Source organism: Lepidochelys kempii, chromosome 3 (genome assembly GCF_965140265.1).
Source record: "Lepidochelys kempii isolate rLepKem1 chromosome 3, rLepKem1.hap2, whole genome shotgun sequence".
Classification (NCBI taxonomy): Eukaryota; Metazoa; Chordata; order Testudines; family Cheloniidae; genus Lepidochelys; species Lepidochelys kempii.
This window is the reverse complement of record NC_133258.1, coordinates 14,752,385-14,773,923: the sequence shown is the minus strand read 5'-3', so window position 1 is coordinate 14,773,923 and position 21,539 is coordinate 14,752,385.

Sequence of the window (21,539 nt, the reverse complement as noted above, 5' to 3'; positions counted from 1 at the left end):
AATGTTCAGTTGTAAAATTTTGAAAGAACAACCACAACATTTTGTTCAGAGTTACGAACATTTCAGAGTTACGAACAACCTCCATTCCCGAGGTGTTTGTAATGCTCAGATTCTACTGCAGGAATTGGCAACCTTTGGCACGCAGCCCATTAGGGAAATCTGCTGGAGGGCCAGGACAGTTTGTTTACCTGCAGCATCCGCAGGTTCAGCCGATCGCAGCTCCCACTGGCCGCGGTTTGCTGTCCCCAGGCAATGGGGGCTGCAGGAAGCGGCGCAGACCAAGGGATGTGCTGGCCACCGCCTCCCGCAGCCCCCATTGGCCTGGAACGGTGGATCATGGCTAGTGGGAGCTGCAATTGGCTGAACCTGCAGACGCTGCAGGTAAACAAACCATCCAGGCCCACCAGTGGATGTCCCTTATGGGCCGTGTGTCAAAGGTTACCAATCCCTGTTCTACTGTACAGAAAAGGGAAAGCAAAGCACGGGGGAAGGGAAGGGGAATTTTTTCTTGTGGCTCCTAAGAAAGATAAGAGAAAATATATCATATTCTTCAGAATCAAGGGGGCAGATCCTCAGCTGGCATAAATTGTCATAGCTCCAGAGCAGTCAATGAAGCCACGGTAATTTACACCATCTGACGATCTCTGCAAATAAGCTTAGGGCCAGATCCTTATCTAGTATAAACCAGCGCAGGTACATTAACTTAAATGGTGCTAATAAAAAATAAAAGAATTATGACACTGGAGGACTGACAAGCTATTTTTTTCCTTCAGAGAATGGAGATCTGGAATATTTTAGGTCACATCTTGATGGGTTTTATTGGGCGATAATTTATCAGCCCTCTGATGTCAGGTTAATCAGAGTTTAGAATGATTTTTTTCTCAGTAGTGTTATATTTATTGGTTTGTTAAGCTCCAGTTCAATAAGGTGCCACTTGAGCCAATGAATAGAGCTTTTAATGACTTCAGCAAGTGGCATTTCACTGTGCATTTTGTACTCCCCTGTTATGTCCCTATAACACTGAAAGGGTTTATATTGTGCAATGTCTAATATATGTCAATCTCTCAGGCTTTGCCCCTGAACTTGTCATTTCCATGGGGCAGGCGGATGAGAGATCTAGGAATGTTTTAAAAAGATTGTTAAAGGATTATTATGAACGAAGGTTGGATATTAAATAGAAGATGACTACATAGACACTAGAAAGTCTTTGCAGTCCTGCCTTGTCCTAATGTGTTCTCCAATTAGTCATTACTTACTAACTGCTGGTTAATTTCTTTCTAAACAGTCTTCTATTTCTAGAAGCTTTTTTCAGCAATTTACCCATTCACTATGAGTATTTACTTTTATGCTCTGCAGTCAGCTTCCATTGAATACAGAAATGATCATGTGTGAATTCTAGATTTACTTATCTCTTCCTCGAAACCACTCTTTTGATTGCTTTTTGTGAGCATACATGTATATGTCTGAGATGGGTGTGAATCATGCCCTCAGATTACCAGTCTGCTGAACCTGGCTGAAAACGGAACATGAATCCCAAGTTTACAAGTGGCCCAAATTCAGACTCGGTGTAAAGTAATGCATCTCCACTAACTTCAATGGAGTTATGCCCACTTAGTATTGATCAGCTCTGAATTTGTTCCCCTGCCTATATAATAGGCCTGTTATGTTTTCCAAAACATACACTTTCAGGGCCAGATCCTGAGCTAGTATAAATGAGCTTGATTTCAATGGAGCCACAACAATTTATGTCCTCCACTAAGGATTTGGCCATTTGAAAAAAAAAATTGGTTTGTGTCAATCAAAATGTTTTGCTTTGATTTAGACCATTATTTTTTTTTTTTAGAAAAGATAACTCCAGTTAGCTAAAATTTTGAAACAAAAAGTCATTTTGAACAGAAAAACTAGAACTTTTCGTTTTGAAAATGGCCAAAGGGCGTTTCAACAACATCTCCACTTTTTTCAAAAAAATTTCAAGTGAAGAAATTAATCAGAACTGATCTTTTCTCATGCAACGTTTTGGTTTCAATGAATCAGCAATGTTTTTACAAAAAAAAACATTGTCAAAAAATCCCCAACCAGCTTTAGCTGATGGGCTTCTGATCTTTCAAAAGCAATACTCAGGAAACAGAATGATAACATCTCCTCATGATTAGTTAGCCACTAGCACTATGGCTCAGCTTTAGCTGATGGGCTTCTGATCTTTCAAAAGCAATACTCAGGAAACAGAATGATAACATCTCCTCATGATTAGTTAGCCACTAGCACTATGGCTGAACTAAAACCACGTATATGAATTTCACTTGCTGAGAGGTGAGTTACATGTCCTCTTCTGTGCCTGAGCACCGGAGTATGTGGGTCTGTTACAGCAGTGAAACAGAATGGCTTGTCTCTTTAGCTCAAGCTGAGCAAATCATGCTTTTATTTCTGGAGAGCCCTGGTTGATGCTTGACGTCTGCCAAGATGGCAGCTATCGCATGAACACTGCCAAACTTTGAGATGTTAAAAAATCTGCATCAGGCTCTGAATCTTGCAGCTTGAGCCTGTCTCTAATCTGTTGCATGACAAACTCTAACAAATTCCCCCACGGAAAATTGTAATCAGAACCAATAGTTTCTGAGTGTGGAAAACTCTGTAAACAAATGCACAGAAAAGCCAGGAAGAAAACACAAAGAAAAGAATAGTACAAGAATGAAAAAGGTTATGTTTGACATGTACAGAGTTATAGAACAATATGGTGCACAATCAAGAATGGTGCATATTCATAGACCCACCAAAAGCAACCCGCACATGGTAGAACCTTTGAAGGCGTCTAGATGTTAAAGCATTTGTGCCTTTCTCATCCTGACTGCTGGCTTTGTGGAGCTCTGCCCAAAGCAGTAGTTGATGTGGCAGAGTGCAGTAGTCATACAGTGCACCCGCGTACTGGTTGAATCATAGAAACTAGAGCTGGAAAATACCATTAGGTCATCTTGCCATTGCCGGCTTGCTCCCTACAATATGTTCCTCATTGCTTTGTCTAGTCAGCTTCCCCGATTTCCCTAGGGAGCCCATTCCACAGACTAATAGACCTCATTGTTAGGAACATTTTTCTGATGTTCAGCCAAAAGTTTCCTTGGCTCATTTTCATACCACTACTTTTGTAAAGCCTCCTGGACAGCCCTAAACAACTTATTCCACTCCACAGCCCCTGTTCTCCAGTCACAGGATACCAGTAATTCCCACTGAATCAAGCCCCTTGGGCTTAGTAAATAATAATAATATCAAGCTCCTATATCTCTATAATGATAGTGAGTATAAAATTTATGGTAAAACATAAAAATTCTGCTAGTTTATATGGAGCGTATAAAAAGTAAAAACTTTATTTGTTTCTATGATGGGCCATGCCACCAACATTTTACAAGTAAAACTTTTGGGGTCAGGTCCTCATCTGGTGTAAATCAGCATAGCTGCACTGAAGTCGATTGAAGCCAATGGAGTTATGTTGAATTACATCAGCTGAGGGCTGGTACATGGGTTCCAATTCACAGCAGGTTGAGGTAGTGGGACTATATATGATTTGGCTGTGTGACAGGGTGTACCAGGCATTTAGTGCCCCCTGCTGGAGGCCCCACTGTCTTAGCTCACCCCATCCAATGAAGGTGTCCTTTGGGGGTAAATAAAAAAGAGCAGCAAGTTTAGATCTCCAGAAGCTGCCCAGAAAGGCTGCTCAGGATCACTTATTGGTGTGGTCAGCCAGAATTGATCCTCAAGTGGATCCTCAAGCCTTCAAGTAGCTAGAAGGACTCAGCAAGCAAGATAAAAAGGGTTGGCTGCCACCTCCCCTGGGGTATTTCTGGGTGAAGCTGGGACAGCGGGGGAAGGATCTCTCTCTGTCTTAGCCCAAAAGCCCAGGCTGGTGAGGGGCCTAACTCTGACTACACTGTTTTGATAGAGTCAGTGAAAGACTGTTTTATTTTACTTTATGTAAAGCCCAGGGAGCATCTTAAGTTAAATGTAATTTGACTGCTGTACAATTTAAAGAGAGCTTGCTTTGAAATATGCTCCTGCAGCAGGCTCGTAATGTACATAATTTCCTATGGGACAGGAGACCTGTCTTTACCAACAATTTCAGGAAGCTTGCTTACTGAGCCAGCAGAAGCTGGGAGAAGTTATGAGAATGGGACCCCAGTTCAGAGGTACACAGCCAACAGTGATATCTCTGATGCTAATAACTTAATCTAAGAGATACTAGCTTAAGTTATTTGCAATAAAGACCTTTCCAGAGCCATTTCAATGAGACCTATGTTAGAATAATGTGAAGCTCTAGTCACAGTTCCATCATAAAAAAAGAACCAAAATCCAAGAAAAACATCAAGAACACATCTCTCAGAACTGCGACAAGTACAGATTGGTTCTAGAATAGTGAGAGACTGAGGAAACTGAATAGACTGAGCAGGTATATGGAATGTATAGATCATAGAGTCATAGATTCCAAGGACAGAAGGGACCATTTTGATCGCTGGTCTGATCTCCTGTATAACACAGGCCATAGAACTTCCCCAGAATAATTCCTAGAGCAGATCCTTGAGAAAAACATCCCATCTTGATTTAAAAATTGTCAGGGATGGAGAATCCACCGCAATCCTTGGTAAATTGTTCCACAGGTCAATTACTTTCACTGTTAAAATTTACACCTTATTTCCAATCTGAATTTGGCTCACTTCCATTTCCAGCTGTTGGATTGTGTTATACCTTTCTCTGATAGATTGAAGAGCAGAGCCAATTAAATAGTAGCGCCCCATATTTGGGGGGAGGGATAGCTCAGTGGTTTGAGCATTGGCCTGCTAAACCCAGGGTTGTGAGTTCAATCCTTGAGGGGGCCATTTAGGGATTTGGGGAAAAAATTGGGGATTGGTCCTGCTTTGAGCAGGGGGTTAGACTAGATGACCTCCTGAGGTCCCTTCCAACCCTGATATTCTATGATTCTATATAGATACTTATAGATTGAAATCAAATCACCCCATATCCTTCTCTTCGTTAAGCTAAATGTAGTGACCTTTTTGAGTCTATCTCTATAAGACATGTTTTCTTCTTGGGGCTTTTCTCTGAATCATCTCCAATTTATCAACAATTCTTGAATTGTGGGCACCAGAACTGGACATGGTATTCTAGCACTGCTTGCATCAGTGCCAAATACAGAGGTAAAATAATCTCTCTACTCCTACTCGAGATTCCCGTGTATATATCCTAGGATCATATTAACTCTTTTGGCCACACCATCACACTGGGAGCTCAAGTTCAGCTGATATTCATGACAACCCCCAAATCTTTTTCAGAGTCGCTGCTTCCCAAGATAGAGTCCCCCATCATGTAAGTATGGCCTACGTTCTTTGTCCCAAGATGTATGAATTTACATTTAACCATATAAAAACACATATTATTTGCTTGCTCCAATTTCCCAAATGATCAAGATTGCCCTGAATCAGTGACCTGTCCCCTTCATTATTCCCTCAATTTTTGTTACCTGCAAACTTTATCAGTAATGATTTGACATTTTCTTCCAGGTAATTGATCAAAATTTTATACAGTGTAGAGGCCAAGAACCAATCCCTGTGGGATCCCACTGGAAACACACATGCATGATGATGCTTCCCCATTAACAATTACATTTCAAGACCTATCAGTTAGTCATTTTAAATCCATTTAATGTGTGCCATGTTCATTTTATATTGTGTCAGTTTTTTAATCAAAATGGTGTCTGGGACGAAGTCAAATGCCTTACAGAAGTCTAAGTCTATTACCTCAACACTATTACCTTTGTCAACCAAACTTGTCATCTCATCCAAAAAAAAAGATACCAAGTTAGTTTGACAGGATCTATTTCCTACAAACCAGGGGTGGGCAAACTTTTTGGCCAGAGGGCCACATTGGGGTTGCAAAACTGTATGGAGGGCCAGGTAGGGAAGGCTGTGCCTCCCCAAACAGCCTGGCCCCGCCCCCTATCTGACCCCTCCCAATTCCCACCCCCGATTGCCCCCCTCAGAACCTCCCACCCATCCAACCCCCCTGCTCCTTGTCCCCTAACTGTCCTCTCCTGGGACCCCGCACCCCTAACCAACCCCCCCTGCTCCCTGTTTCCTGACTGCCCCAACCCCATCTACATCCCCACACCCCGACAAGCCTCCTGGGACTCCCACGCCTCTCCAAGCCCCCCATGTTTCCCATCCCCTGACTGCTCCCCCCAAACCTCTGCCCCATCCAACCGCCCCCTGACAGGCCCCCCGGGACTCCCACACCTATCTAACTGCCCCCTGCTACCTATCCCCTGACTGCCCCCTCAGAACCCCCTGGCCCCAGCCCCCTTACCATGTCACGCAGAGCAGCAGGTCTGGCAGCCGCGCCGCCCAGACCCAGACACACTGCTGCGCTGCCCTGCAGGAACATGCAGCCCTGCTGCCCAGAGCATTGCCTGCACGGCGGCGTAGCTGTAGGGGAGGGAGGACAGCAGGGGAGGGGCCAGGGGCTAGCCACCCAGGCGGGGAGCTCAAGGGCTGGGCAGGACAGTCCTGCAGACTGGATGTGGCCCCCATGCTGTAGTTTGCCCAACTCTGCTATAAACCCATGTTGATTTGTATTAACTACATTACCCTCCTTTAATTCTGTATTAATTGAGTCCCGTATCAGCTACTCCATCATCTTGCTTAGGATCGATGTCAGGCCTATAATTACTCAGATCATCCTGTTTCCTGTTTATCAGAGTGTATGATACACAAAATACGGCAAGCAATCCCAGCTAACTGTGAAGCACTTCCTCAAACAAAAGCTGCAGAGAAAAGTTACTATTTCTGGCCAGACTATTTTTGACATACTGTTTGAAACAAAATCCAGCAAGGGGTTGCTGTATAATCTTCCTCTGAGCTGAACTTTTATACCATTGAATTCCCCTCAGTTGAGATGAAGAATGTATTTTCAGCATAAATCAACAAAAGGTATTTAAATTAAACAGACGCTCTTTAATAGAGGCCTACAGGTAACAAGAAAGAAAGAAAGAAAGAAAGAAAGAAAGAAAGAAAGAAAGAAAGAAAGAAAGAAAGAAAGAAAGAAAGAAAGAAAGAAAGAAAAACCCAAAGGAGCCTCACCAATTTATACCAGCTCTGGCCCAGAATGTCTTGCTCACCTTTTTCTCCTTATCCCAAGCACCAATTGCATTATCTTAGTCCCTCTTCTCTTGAAGGGGTGGTGGGGAGGTCATTGGTTTAAGTACAATACTGCCTTTCCTGGCCACGTGAGGAGGAGAGTTTAATTATCAGGTGAAGTGGATACATCATAACGAGAGAGAACTGGTATGAAATGAGGAGACTCACTCACTGGCAGGCTGAGTAGGGGGAAGTCTACCACCCTGGTATGCTACACAGCAGCTCCATAGTGACTCTCTGTTCCCTGGGGCAGAGGCTGAGGGCAGGTTTACCTACTGGATCAACAATGGCCGCCTGCTGCTGCAGTAGAATGACCCTACTGGTGCTCTCTAGCCTGTGGGGGTAGGATCTTCTATCCCCAGACGCCTGCGGAGAAGTTCTTTGCAAAGTCTCTTGGCTTGGGCTTTGCCCAGGAGTCGGGATTTGTCCCTGTAGACATGCAGGCTGCCAATATTCTGACATGGGTGGCCTGGGCAACTGCTCACAATCTGAACAGAAGCTCAAATAAATCTGAAAGACGCTGTGGTAAAAGCTCTAATGGGAGGCTGAAGGCGTGCAGGCCATGTTACTTTGTGGGCTGAGACAGGGCTCCTGCAGACTGTACCTGCATTATACTTCACAGACAAAAACACACTGAATAACTATCTTATCCCTAGGACTGAACCCACGTCCAGGCACAGTGTGCTGCCAGCTTTCAGATTGGCTAATGCTACAGGAATTCATACCCAGCACTGGTTCTTGTTTTAATTATTTTTATTGGAGGATCTGAATATAGCTACAGTGACAGTGTGTACAAGTATTAGTAAAACAATATACCCTGCCTAAAACAAAGTGAAAAAACATGCCTCCTCCAGTTCCTACTGAGTCAACCTGTGATTTCTCCCACCTTCTCGAGTTGCAGTCTAATACACTATGTACAGCCCGCTACCTGCTTGCAATAACTCCCACTGGAATACTAAGAGCTGAGTGAATGAATCAGGCACAGCATAAAGTTGCTAAGCTTCCAGTTCCACTTTCTAAAGAGCTTAACCTCAGAACAAAGAGAAAGGAAAGGAAAGCTCCAGAGTAGCAGAATCATTCTCCTCACCCATGAGAAGAGATGGGACTGCATATTTGCTTTAGCATGAGGTTTTGGTTCTGCGATTGATTCCATTCTCATGAGTTTTCAATCCACTATCCCAGCTACTGATAAATCAAACAGAGGGTACAAGTGAATCTGATATTTAGATGTTGCACCAGTCTAGAGTCAGCCATGAACACCAAATAGCTCTGTGCAGTATATGTGTAGAACATCTGATCAGCAGAGCCATTCTCAATGGAAAAGTTCACACAGTATATTTGTAGATTTTAAGGCCATTATGATCACCTGGTCTGACCTCTTGCATAACACAGGCCATGGAATTTCACCAATTCCTGCACCAAGCCCACAATTTCTGGTTGAACTAGAGTTTATATTTTACAATGAGACTCTCAGTCTTGTCCATAGTGCAAAGGATGTTAGTAAACTGGAGAAGGTTCAGAGAAGAGCCATGGGAATGCTTAAAGGATTAGGAAACCTTCTTTATAGTGGTTGAGCTCCTTGAGTCTATTTAGCTTAACAATGACAAGGTTAGGGGGTGACTTGATCATAGTTCATAAGTTTATAAGTACCTACATTGGAACAAATATTTGATAATGGCCTCTTCAGTCTAGCCCACAAAAGTATAACATGGTCCAATGGCTGGAAGCTGAAGCTAGACAAATTCAGACTGGAAACAAGGTGTATGTTTCTAAGCATTAGTATAATTAACCATTGGAACAGTGTATTGGAGTTTGCAGTGGATTCCCCATCACTGACCATTTCAAATCCAGATTGGATGTTTTCTAAATATGTTCTAGGAATTATGTTGGGGACGTTCAATGGCTTGGGTTATACAGGACACCAGATTATTAGATTATCACAATGGCCCTTTCTGACCTTGGAATCTATTAATCTTCAGGAAGGTCGCAGAAGTCCTCTTATACAGGACACCAGATTATTAGATTATCACAATGGCCCTTTCTGACCTTGGAATCTATTAATCTTCAGGAAGGTCGCAGAAGTCCTCTGACTTTTCTAATTGAAGTCCCAAGCAGCTTCATTAATTTCATTAGAGATCTCTACCACTATACAGAGTGTTGATTTTGTGCTTCTCAACATGACAACTAGGAATGAAATTAGGCTGTGGACTGCATAGGAGCTTCATAGGGAAAAGTCCACGGGGGATTTGTAGGTAGTTTAGCAGGAACTGGATTGAGACATAAATTCTTTTTACATAGGTGCCGAACACCCATTGAAGAGTAAAAACCTTTAGTCACTAGCAACCAGAGCTGGATTTCACTGCGTGACCTAGAGATGAAGGACCCTTGTTTTATTGCAAATCCTTTAAACTAGGGATTATGATGCTTTATACCAGTGGAATAGCAGTTTATATTCCATATAGGGCCATAGACACCATCTTCACAGGTGCTGGGCCACTATACTATCTGTAGCCACACTGAGGTTTCTTCTGACTCAGAAGCTCTGAGATGAGCTGCTGTCCACAGCTGTTCTAGACCACTTTCATGTTCAGCTGAGCTGGTGAGAGTACAGTAGATTCCACTTACAAGCAACCACTTGGTTCCCAACAAAATGCTGCTGTGATCTGGAAGTTCACAATAAGCAGAAGGCACTGTTTTCAGGGGGATACATTGAAATCTGAGAATGGAACAATGATACATGGTAAAGTGATTTTTTTTTATTAACTTTCAGTTCGATACAATGAGCTAAAGAAGAAAACTAATTGTGACACACAGAAATGGATACAATGCTTAGAGCAAACTTGGAAAATCTCAGTTTGCTATGTATCACAAAGACTACAGCAGCACACAATTCTGTGAAGAAAATGCATTCTAAAAGCACCAAAGAAAACATATAAAATACTTACCGCATGTCTCGGCATGCTGACCAGTACTGTACTGGCAGTTAGCGCTCCTCATGTGTCACACAGAATAAAGCATTTTGTATTTGTTTAAAACGTAAAAAAAAAAAAAAATTAAAAATGCTTTTAAAAGGAACATTTCTCCATTGTTTTCTGCTTTGTGTGGCTTGCTACCTTCACCTGTAATCCTTCTCAATTTTGCACACAACCTCATCACTTTTCTCAAAGGCACAATTATGGCATATCCTGTGGAAAATGTCCACCATATGTGACTGTTCTGTACTGAAGGCTCTTCGGGTTTATCATCTGATGCATTATCTTCCTGTGCTCCTTGTGGCTCATCTGCACGTAGACACGTTACAGACACTACTGTCTCCAGAAGTTCTGCATCCATGGGCTCACTTTCCATGTGCAAACAACAGGCAGACACAAGAATGGCCTCAAGTTCCTGTGCTGTTAGATTTTCAGGAACTGAAACATTGACTAGCACATCAAAGTCTACCAGGCCAACATTTTCTCTTGCTTCTGCAAACCTTCCCTTTCTGAAGCAGTTAGTCATGGGGAGAACAACAGTCCAGGACTCGTTAGCAAGAAGAAGTGCATCAATTAGAGTTGTAGGGGCGGGTCAGCATCAAAAGAGGCAATGATGTGCACATTAAGATGAGCATGGCAGTGATTTTTAATGACACCCATGTCCATCAGCTGCATGACTGAGGTTGTGTTTGGAGGCACTACATTAGCGTAATGAGCTAGGCAATTGTCAATCAACAGGCACACTTGGCAGTCTTGTAGGCACAGCTCTCTGTTCTGGATCTTAAGCCACTTGTCACAGAACGAACTTGTCATCCAGGCATTTGGTGAGCTTCTGTAGATCGTGGACAACTTTCCTTAGGAAAAGAATGAGGGCATTTGCTCTTTCCAATCAACATAAGAGGCTATTTCTCCACCCCAGTTTGCATAACGCAGCAACACAATGTGGTCCGTAGCTTTTCTCTCTCCTGCAAACCCTTCTTTCAGCATGCTACGGTATCTGTCAGGAAAGCCCCAGCAGAAGAGACCATTCTCATCAGTGCTGAAGCTGTCATGTGGCTGGAATTCCTCTAGTGTGCCGGGCGGGGTACCTGTCCTTGAGTAGCTGCCAGAAGGTCAGCGTCTTGTTCCCTCACCAAGAGCAACATTGCGCTGGGCTTTCCAGGAGGGAGGCCGGGCAGGCCTGCAGGGCCCTAGGCAATGCTCAGACCACAGCCATCACCCAGCAGTTGGCCTGAATTAGTGGAGCAGGGAGCCAATGAAGCTCTAGCTCACAAAGCTCCCCGCCCACAAAGCTTCTGATTGGGGGAGATGTCCGCCCTCCCCCAACCCCAGCTGGTTGGAAGTTCTACTTAAATCAGAAAGAGGCACAGGAAGTTGTACGAGCAACTAGAGGAATCCTTGGCTGGCTGGCTGGCTGCTAGCTACTATCAGCCCTGCTTACTTGCTGGACTCTTGAGCCCTCTTTTCCTGCCGGTGTCTGTCCTTCTCATCCCACTCCCCGTCTGTCCCTGGTTCCTTGTGCCTCGCTCCTGGTTCCTGCTCCTACCCCTGATACTGACTCTGGCTTTGACGCCTGGCTTGGCTCCTGACTCTGTTTCTGGCTTCGTCTGTTTGCTTGGCAGCTGACTCTGACACCGGCTCTGACCCTGGCTTTGGTTCCAGGCTCCTGATGCTAACCATTAAGCCTGACCGCCCACACCCTGACCCCTACATTTCCCACCATAAAGCCAGCTGTCTGAAGGGTTGAACTCCTTCCTTTGCTCCGCTGCCCACAGAGTTGCTCTCTGTTTCAGCACTGGCCCAGAGGGTTGAGAACCTTGGCCAAGCTTAAGCTGACATCAGCACCACCGGGATTCACCAATATCTGCCTCCTTTCCCTCCTGCTGATACTTGTGGTCCCAGTTCGTGCTGCTCCTGTGCTCCTGTAAAATGTGAGCTTTGTTCTTCAGAATGTGCGAAACAACTGACTTTGAGATACCAAACTTTGTGACTACTCACCCTTGCTTATCACCGGGCTCACCCAGGGCCTCCAGAACTCAAACTTTAGCAGCATGGGAGAGGTCCGTGTATTTGGAAGCCATTACACATGATGGAAGTGCTCAGTTACACATGCTCAATGCCAGAAAATGGATTACAGGTAGGACCTCTCCTGTAAATGGGTTGCTAATAAGTGGCATGTCTGTTGCCAATATATGAATCCCAGTAACACTGATGTTAATGGGATGGGATTGGTTCCTGGTGACATGTTGCCATTAGCTGTTAGTTGTTATTATTAGATTGGCTATTAAGTGGTATTACTGTATGTGTACCTGAGCAGGGAAATCACATCCTTGTTTGTAGTGTAGAAATAGCTTCAGAGCTCCTAAAACTCATAGAGCAGGGACTGTACTGACTAGGAAAGCTGCAGAGGATCCTCTGCTGCCTGGTTTCTCTAGTTAAGTAGAAAGACCTTTTTTACTCTTCCCCTACCTCTGCTCTCTTCAACCCTGGGATGCTCAGCCTAGCCCCTCAGACTGACAGGGTGTTAGAGATGCAGACCTTCCTCAGTGGCTATGATTCCATTAGCCTTGAACTTGGACTGCCTGGGAGACAATAGGACTGTTACAGTTTCTTTGCATCTGGAGTGCTGAAAAACTCCAAGAAGGGAAGGGGAAGAATGGTCCCCTGAGACTCATACCCAGAGAGACACGTTCCCATGGCAGACCGCCTCTGTAGTATCACCAGCAGCCAGAGAAAGGCACTGGGGACAGACGAAGTGCACATCCCCATCCCATGGAGGCACTCTAGAGACACAGCCTATGACACAGTCTGACCAGTTAATGTTTTAAATATTCAAGTTTGGGGGGAAATATATTCAAACTTTGGACCCTTTAAGAGGCATGATAAGAAATAACCCACCTGCTAAGAGCTAGATCATCTTCCTGTGCTGTTCTCAGGAGAACTAGTCAAAATATTTATTTTCAAAGAGAATCACAGAATCAACGTCCATCCATGAGGACATTTCATGAAACAGTTCACTTAGCATTTGCACCCGGTGCCATTAACTGCAGACACATTTCCATAAAACCCCAGCTTGGGCAAATGACTGCAACCTTAAAGTAATCTATTGTATGGACACAAACTAGGATGATGCCAGTTATAGGCTCATAGATGTGGTAACTAAACATCTGGGATTATAACATGACAAGGGCTGAGCCCTGTACCCACTGGATATGGTGCCTTTGAATTCTAGGGAGATCTACAAGCATCAGCAATGTGTACACACATATTTTGATTTAGTGGTGGCAGAAAAGAGACACTGACTCCTTCCAAATCAAGCCAGTCTTTGTGGGTGGGAACAGAAATAGACCTGCATACCTCATTCGAGCAGCAGGAGTGGGAGAATACACCTGCTTTTACTAACTCAGCTTTTATAAGTAATAGGGACATTAATGAGGGATATTGCTACCAGATCCCCAGAGGCCAGAAACCCTGCATGCAGGCCGGGGACTCACGAGCTCACCCCACAGCCAGCCCTTCCCTTTCAGTGGCTGTCTCCAGACTCCTCCAAAATGGCTTCTTCCCACGCACAGTGCTCCCAGGTGTAGTCATCTCACTGGGAACCTCCCTTATTGGTCAGGCTAGCTCTTCTTCCCAGGCTTTTACTTGTCAGTCATTTGATTCTAACTCCCTCCTTTCTCTAAGACATTGCTTTTCCTCTGGGCAGGGGCACTGGTGATTGTCCAGGCATCCTGAGCTGACCAGGGTCGCTGTTGCTCAAAATGGTATCTCTCCTTCTTGACTGCCCGGCAGACTCTGAGCCTGCCCATGGCCCTCCTGCTTTCCAAGGACGGTGCATCTCTCCCTGAGTTACTAGCACACAGAGAAGCCCCATGGGATTACACAGGGTCCTGCCCTTAAATGCAGGAAATGTGGGTGCTATTCCTGGCTTTGCCACTGGCCTGTTGGGTGATCTTGGGCAAGTCACTTAACCTCCCCTTGCCTCAGTTTCCCCATCTGTGAAAAGGGGATAATTATACTTGCCTCCTTTGTAAAGTATGTGGAGCTCTTTAGATGAAAAGGCACAGTATAGGAGCTAGGTATTATTAATTCCTGTGCACTGTGGTGGGACTCTGGTGATAGCCTGGGGAGTGGTGACACATGGCAGGAATAACAAATATAAACCATTTTATTAACAATACAAAACAATTTTCTATATGCAGCAAGTTACAAGGAGGAGAAAAAACCGACAACCACAGAGACATGGTAGGTATCGGGGCATGGCAAACAGTCACAGAACACTTGGGCACGTTCAAGATCTGTTTACCATTCACCGTCTACATCAATGACACTCCCTAGCTAACACATACATGAGAAACCATTGTAAGGACAATGAACTGACCTATAATTTGTCACTAAGGGTCTGATTTCATTGCACAGTTACTCAGGTGGTTGGCACCTGGGTTAGCCTAGCCCAAGTGCAAGCATTCCCACCGCAAAGCCGTATGCAAATTACAGTGTGACCTCAGTATTTCTGCCCTCACCCATGTGTGTCTAGGTGCCTGTCCCATGACGGTCTGAGCTGAGACACTCTAGATCAGTGGTCCTCAACCAGGGGTACCCCTGGGTAGAGCCCGGTGCAGATACAAATTTATTCCCGCTGATGCGGATATCCGCGGATAAAATCGGTATCCGTGGAACTGCAGGTCTGTCCCGGGAACTGCAGTGGCGAAAGGAGCAGAACGTGGGGCTGCTGCTCCCAGGAGCCAGCACCCCATGCCGGCAGCTCCTCCAGCGTGGCTGTACTGCCCTCAGCCCCGCCCACTGGGGTGGGCACCTGGCTCGCCAGCAGCTGTCCTTAGGTCGCGCTCTTGCATTCAAGCAGCGTGCACACCCCCAGACAGGACATGCAGGCAGCTGCGTGGAAGGGACGGAGGTGGGGCTGAGGGTGGTACAGATGCGCTGGAGAAGCTGCCGGGCTGGGGGTGCTGTCTCCTGGGAGCAGCGGCCCCCCCGCGTTCTGCTCCATTCACTGCTTTGGTTCCTGGGAGAGCCCTGCAATTCCACGGATACCGATTTATATCCACATCCATTGGTATAAATTTGTATTCGCGCAGGGCCCTAACTCTGGGGGAATGCAGAGGTCTTCCAGGGGGTACATCAACCCGTCTAGATATTTGCCTAGTTTTCCAATAGGCTACATAAAAAGCAGTAGCAAAGTCAGTACAAACTAAAATTTCATACAGACAATGACATGTTTATGCTGCTCTGTATACTGTACATGTAAATGTAAGTGTAAAATTTATATTCCAATTGATTTATTTTATAATTATATGGTAAAAATGAGAAAGTCAGCAATTTTTCAGTAACAGTGTGCTGTGACACTTGTGTATTTTTATGTCTGATTTTGTAAGCAAGTCATTTTTAGGTGAAGTGAAATCTGGGGGTATGTAAGACAAATCAGACTCCTGAAAGGGGTACAGTAGTCTGGAAAGGTTGAAGGCCACTCCTGTAGGATTCTTTCCCAGTCACTTGTGTCAGCTGTGGGAGAACTTGTCTGCCCTTCAGGGAGGAATTGTCAGAAGACCACTGGAGGACTAGCAGCATCCAAGTGATTTTGCCTCATTGCAGAATGCGGGGCCACTGCTCCCAGGAGACAGCGCCCCCAGCCCGGCAGCTTCTCCAGCACGGCTGTACCACCCTCAGCCCCACCCCCATCCCTTCCATATAGCTGCCTGCATCTCCTGTCTGGGGGTGTGCACGCTGCTTGAATACAAGAGCGCGACCTAAGGACAGCTGCTGGTGAGCCTGGTGCCCACCCCAGTGGGCGGGGCTGAGGTGTGTTCCAGCCTGAGTTAAAGCAGAGCTTGGGCTATGACCCAAACCCACCCCCAGCCAGGTAAGCTAGCCCAGGCTGGAAGCACTTCCAAACCCAGGTCAGAGGTTTTTCTGTGTGGATGGTAATAGGGTTAGACTAAAACCCAGGTAAGAGCTCGGGTTAACTGTGCAGCGAAGAGGACCCTAAGGGGCTGGGGCATCTGTAGAATCCTGCTGGGGTGCAAAGGTTGATGCTAGCTGGCTGAGGGCTCTAGCTATGATAGAAAGGTGACTGTTCATTGTCCGCAACTCTGACAGTATGTCCCCTCCACTCGCTGATGCCTGCTCAGAACTGGAGGGCTTGCTGTGGGCAGCCGGAGGTGAGCAAACAGCCTCAGGAGGCAGCTCCTCCATACATCCCGCCTGGTCATCTCCCTCCTCATAAGCACGCAGAGGCACACTTCCACACCTTTTCACATTCTCGATGGGGCCTGTCCCTGTGTGTGGCTGTTCTTCCTCCCTCCCCCGGATGCCGGCAGATGTTCCTGAGGCAAGGTAGGGCAACACATCGATGAGGTGGGTGGCATTGGCATGTGCGATGGCTGCAGGTGAGTAAATTTCCGGGTGTAGGGATGATCTAGAAGCAGGTGGTGGTGGGCCAGGGGGAAGTCCAGGGTGCAGGGTGGCAGGGGAGGCAGATGCTGCTGGTGGAATAGGAGGCAGTTCAGGATGGAAGGTTGAGACGCGGGCAGATAAGGGTGGTGAAAACGACGAGGCTCTAGGATCACAAGAGGAGGATGGTGATGATGGAGCTGTGAAAGGCCCATGTTCTTCAGAGGATGATGGTGAGGCAGTGGCAGATGGGGTGTCAGGGGTGCAAGGCTCCGAGTCTGCAAGGGAAATCAGTCATGTGTCACCAATCCTCCAGCATGTGAAGCTGCACATTACATTTACAAACATGTGACTGCATATGTGGTGTACATGAATTGCCAGAGTGAGTTCAACATGGACAAACCCTTGCTGGGGCAAACCTGCTATTGATTTCAGTGGGACCAGAATCCTTAGCTCCAGAACCAGAGCTCTGTACCAACTGTGCTGAAGGAGAATGTTCACTAGCTGTCAGGGGGAGGGCTGTTATTCTCTTTAGGCCAGCCGTTAAGGGACAGTGTTATATAGACACACTAGCCAATGCATCACTTACCCAATTTCAACATCTGCTGTATATAGTTCAAGCATTTACAACACCATCTAATACAGAGAGACTGACCTTGCTTTAGCAGCCTTTCTGAAGCCCACATTCTGGCTCTAACATTTCTTGGTAAACATCACCAAGGTATATATTATGTGGCTTGAAATAACGAACACAATTGCCTGTGCTGGATGCATCATGAGTCTCTGGCCAGTCTTGGAACCAAATCATAATGTTCTTACTCACGGAAAGTCGAGTGGCAGATGGCTGTGTTTTTGGAGCTGCTACATTTAAAACAAATGTCCAGTTTTGGGAGCTCTGGCTTCAATGGGCGACGAGTCAGCAGCAGGAGCAGCAAAAAAGCAGTTCCTGAATTAGCTGTTCAGTGACTTTGCTTTTTGCCTTGAGGCATGACAGATTGAAGAGTTTACTGCCTGCAGATAGTTAAGTGGCTTCAGACATAAAATCAACAAAGAAGAGACTGAACAGGCAAGTATGCTGCTGTGCATCCTGGCTTGACACCTACCCCAGTCTGAAAGCAATATACAAGCCGTGGGCCTGATCCAATGCCCGCTGAAATCATTAGGAAGACTCCTGTTTGGAATAAGCCCTACATATACAGTATACTACGATGCAGCAACCTCTGGGGAAAATGCAAGAACCTAGAGAGCCAGGTTGTGGTTCCTGGCTCTGTATCCACTACTGCCCCCATCACTGAATATGGATGTTCGCTGTAAGATGGCCCTATTTTTTTTTTTAATACAAATTCTGAAAGAAACGTAGAGAAACTATTACCCTTTCAGCTGCCTCAAAGATTTGGAGAATTGACATTAGTCTGTCCCATCTAGCTCTTTATTTTAGCCTTGGGAACACATTACATGGATGGTGCTGAGAAACTATAGGGATGGGCAGCTATATATAAAACCCTAAGATAGATTTTATAACTATTTTAGCTGCAACTAAGTGCAAATTTTAAGGCACTGACATGGATTCCAAGGCCCAATTTAATAACAATTCTGGGAAAATCCAAGTAATGAGAGGTTCACACCATACTATTGTTATTTCTTCCATAGTTGTTTGCAGTGTTGTTGTAGCCGTGTTGGTATTTAATTTGGCCAACTTTTGTTGATGAAAGGTACAAGCTTTCAAGCTACACAGAGCTCTTCCTCAGGTCTGAGGAGCTGAACCTGCACTAATTTGTACCTTCGACCAACAGAAAAGCTGGTCCAGTACAAGATAGTGCCTCACCTACCTTGTCTCTTTCATTATTTTTGGCATCTGAAAAATCTGATGATGTTGAAAAACTGTTTTTATTATGGGCAGGTTTTGTATCCCAGATAGCAAATTGACACTGCAAGTCAAATGAAGCTCAAGGCGTTCACAATCATTTCTTTTGCACATCAGCACCCAGGTACTCAGCTCTTCACAAGTCCATCTTCATCGCACATCAGAATGCCATCCTTTTCCTAAAGAAATGACACGTGTGGACTGAAGCTAGATATGGCACTTCAACATGCATTTAAGTCCCTGAGATTTGCATGGAAAGTTACTCCAGTTTTCTTGATAACTTTTCCTTCCTTTGCATATTGGCTTCCTTCATTACAAAAAGGCTTTGTCTATACTAGAGTTCAAACCATGTTAACTAGAAATGGGATGAGGTAGCTGGGTTTTGGTTTTACAAAATCAAAATAAAAATGAGAGGTGTTTCAGATCCAGGTTCCATTTCTCTCCAAACCACCAAAGTTTGTAGCAGTTCGGATAAAAAGCAGATTTTGGCTCAACGCTAGTGTCAACCAGAACAGTGTTGAAGGCCCATAGATAGCCTGGCTAATCCCTGTCTACACTGGCCAAGGAAACCATGCTAAGCGTTACGTTTTTCCATACACTGGGGAGCAGTGATTCAACAAACCTTGAGGAAATCTCGTTTAGACGTATGACAAGTAAGCATTCGCAAATGATCCTTAAAAGCGAACAGCTAACGTTTTATAAAAAGTAGCACAGACAAAAATCTGGTCACCAACTGTGCTTCTCATCACCATTAATCCTTTTAAAAGTAACTGCTCTTCCCCCATTGAAAGCCACAATCGTGTCTTCCTTCCAAACCTTCCTTAAGACTTATTTCTGCCATGATGCCTGAAAAACCCTGCTACCTGACCATGGCTCAGAAGGTGGCAAGCTGAAACCAATCTGTTTTTTTATGCACAGAAGAGTCATTTTAGTTACCTCATCCTTCCCTCACCGATCTTTTGTCCGTGTTTTCCATTTGTTGCATCTTGTCATGAATTTAGATTGTGAGTTCCTTTTGTGGGGTGGGGGGGACTGTTTTTTCTACCTGTTTGTACAGCATCTATCACAGCTGGTCCCTGATTCTTAATGGAGCCTCTAGGTGCTAGTGTGATAAAAATAATAGTAATAATGTAGGGACATGCTGCTAGGGGACGCTTTAATAGGGAGCAGAGAGAACTATGATGGATAGGCGTTGGGTGGGGTTTACTTTTAGAGAGGAGGAAGACATCGGTGAAGAGATGCTCAGAGTGAGTACACTGGACTTCAATAACTAAGCAACACACGGGTCAGCGAGTGTTACGCATCACCCTCTTCTGTGCCCAGCTACAGAGGGTATGAATTGGTTACAGCCCCAGCTACAGGGATTGTCTCTTCAGCTGTAGGTTTTATCTCTGGAGGAAGGATAGTACAGTGGTTAGGGAACTAGTCCAGGACTCAGAAAGCCTGAGTTCAATTCCCTACTCTGCTACAGGCTGCCTTGGACACCTTGGGCAAGTCACTTAACTTCTCTGAGTCTCACTACTCCACCCATAAAATAAGGGGTGGTGTGAGGATAAAGGTATAAAATAATGTGAGATGTGCATATGCAATGGGAAGATGGGGGCATGTAAATACCTTAGGCATACCTGCCAAGTTTTCAAGTGGCTAAAGTGGGATGCAAGGGAGCCACCCACCAAGAACATAGTGGTTCCGAAGCGCAGCGGTGCCCAAGCCCAGTGCATGGGAACTGAGCAGATCCCAGGCATCGCTGCCAATTTCTTGTGGAGCCAGCCTGTCTGCAGCCTCTGCCCCCACCCCTTGCCCACGGAGTCTGTGCCACACTCAGCTCTTGCCACCCAGCCCAGTCCACCCAGGTGCAGTGTCATTCCCCATCTCTGGGCTGCTCAGGAGCCGCCGAAGCTGCTGCCTTCCCTAGCTCTGCCAATGGTGCGTAATGTGCGTACGACTGTGGGCGTAACCCAGGTGTGGCACTCTGCCCCCCTCTAATGGCAGCTAGATCAGCTAGAGCCTGATGAGCCTTGGCTAAGAGATATATGTCTTGCAGCTCATGCTTAAGCTCCAGAGGTCTCAGGTTTGATCCTGGACAACAAGGACTGTGACATGGGCCTCACTGACACAGGACCGGGGACTTTGGGGATCACAGCGGGACCGGCCTGTGAAACCCAGGACTGTTGGGAGGTATGACCCTAGGAAGAGGATTCCCTGGTGCAGCAGAAAAGATGGCAGCTGTTAACTAAATGTTAATAAGATAGGGCGTGAGGAATGGTGAAAATTTCGATGAGTTCTTTTGTCTGAACTAACTCACCTATCTTTAATCTAAGGGAGGTTGTTGGAGAGGGAATACCACCTGTATTTAACCTTTCAAGAAGTTTCACTCATCTGGGTTTTTTGATTTGTTTGTTTGCTTTGCTTGATCATTGCTTTTATCTAACCTGCAGCCAAACTGAGTCAAGCTGTGATCTCTTTGCCCCTCAAACTAAATAGGGCTATACCTGGTGGAGGGGAAACCTCAAGGGGAAAGAGCTTGGGCCTTATTTTTCCACTGCCATGCACCTGTGTATTCGTGTATAAATGTACATCATGGGTAAACTGCTTCCATATCAGAAGACAGTAGCCTTTTAATACCCCTTTCTCATTCTCTTGGCATAGGTATTAGCAGAAAGCAGTGGAAAATCAGACTCAAGGTACAGAGAGTAGCGAATCAGTCCCCTAGAGAGCGGTAAGAAGTGCACTGGAAGTTCAGTAGGTGGTGTTCTCCCCAGTGAGTCAGTACAGAACCAATGCCTCGTTACAGTGGCAAGGGGTGCTTTGCTGCTGGATGCGTCTCTGCAAGGTATTGGAATGAGTAATACGGCTCCCACTAATGATGTAGCAAGTTGCAGGATACTTGTATACTGTGTTTTCGGGTTGTGTTTATAACGTTAGATTAAGACTGTGTGTGTACGCCTCACTCTGCAGCTGCTCCTCAAGAAAGCCCGACTATACTACAGGCTCATCTTTCTGTTAAGAAGTGAAACCAAAGTCCTAACGGTGGTAATTGAAAATCCCGTGACACAAGAGTTCCAGTTCTGTTTTCGTGGCCGAACCCCAACATGGGAATCTACACTCTGCCTTTCTAAA